Source organism: Brassica oleracea, chromosome C6 (assembly GCF_000695525.1).
Source record: "Brassica oleracea var. oleracea cultivar TO1000 chromosome C6, BOL, whole genome shotgun sequence".
Taxonomy (NCBI): domain Eukaryota; kingdom Viridiplantae; phylum Streptophyta; class Magnoliopsida; order Brassicales; family Brassicaceae; genus Brassica; species Brassica oleracea.
This window is the reverse complement of record NC_027753.1, coordinates 11,191,607-11,193,130: the sequence shown is the minus strand read 5'-3', so window position 1 is coordinate 11,193,130 and position 1,524 is coordinate 11,191,607.

Genomic DNA, 1,524 nt, shown 5'->3' with positions numbered 1-1,524 from the left:
GATCTGATGGGGCTAGAGCTGGCGGAGATGGAGGAGAAAACATCACATACCAAGTCGGCTGGTAGAGCCCCGAGAGGCAGCAAGCATGGCTCCAAGATGAGAATCCCTTTGGGTATTCAGAACAAGAAATTTGGGATTCTCCGTCGGGGATCTCCACATAAGCGTTCATCTTCGTCTCATGATATCTGTACTGTTGGAGAAAAGGGTAGATCAAGACATCATCATCTCAGTTCGAAGAAACAAAAATCTGGGTCATCTAAAAATGAAGGTTCGATGGGGTCCAAAAACCCATCCGCCCCCATCAATGAAGACACCTAGAAATGGACCTTGGTTCATGATAGGAGACTTCAATGAAATTATAGGTCATAATGAAAAGGAAGGAGGGAGACAGCGCCCTGATAGCTCGTTTCTACCCTTTAAGCAAATGCTTACAGATTGTGGGATGTTAGAGTTTCCTTTTACGGGAGACATGCTTTCATGGGTAGGGAAGAGAGCAGGACATGTCACTGTTCGATGTCGTCTAGACAGAGCAGTAAGAAATGCTGATTGGCATGAGAAGTTCTCACATTCTAATGTTAAGTACATGAGGTTATGGGGGTCGGATCATCGTCCGATTCTCGCTGACATACTCAAAAAGCCAACGAGAAGATCAAAAAAATTCAAATTCGACAAAGATGGCTAGATAACGAAGAGCTAAGGCAAGTCATTTTAGAGGGATGGAAATCTCCTGATCTTCCCCCGGATGCGAGTATAATGGAACATATCTCTAGCTGTTGGAAAGCCTTGAGTGATTGGAGGAGACAACATAACATTAACTCTGCAAAGTTAGTGGATGAACTAAAGGAGAAGGTCGAGGGATTATACGCAGATGATAATGCGACAACTGAGCAAATTGCAGCAGCTTTGAAGGAACTTTCTGATGCTCTTAAGGCAGAAGAAATGTTTTGGAAACAGAAGAGTAAAGTGTTTTGGCTGCGAGAGGGGGACAAGAATACAAAATATTTTCATGCCTTGACGAAGCAAAGGAGAGCACGGAACAAAAGCACGCAGCTATAGGATGCAAATGGCAACATAGTTGAGGATGAGGAAGGTCTGGCAGCCATTGCGACTAGCTATTTTCGACAAATCTTTGAGTCGTCTATTCCAGAAGACATTGAAGAGGCGCTATCTTCCCAGGACGATCACATGAGATATGAATGACAGCCTCACGGCTCCTGTTTCCGAATGGGAAGTCAAACTAGCTCTCTTTGCCATGTATCCAGATAAGGCGCCGGGACCAGACGGGATGACTGCACTTTTTTACCAGAAGTTTTGGGATATAGTCAAGGAGGATTTAACTCTTATGGTTAATAAATTCCTCTTTCAAGGGAATATCGCCAATGGGTTGAACGATACAAATATTTGTCTTATCCCAAAGACAACAAAGCCTAATGATATGGCTCAATTCAGACCCATAAGTTTGTGCAATGTCAGCTACAAGATCGTCTCCAAGGTCTTATGCCAGAGACTAAAGAAAGTATTACC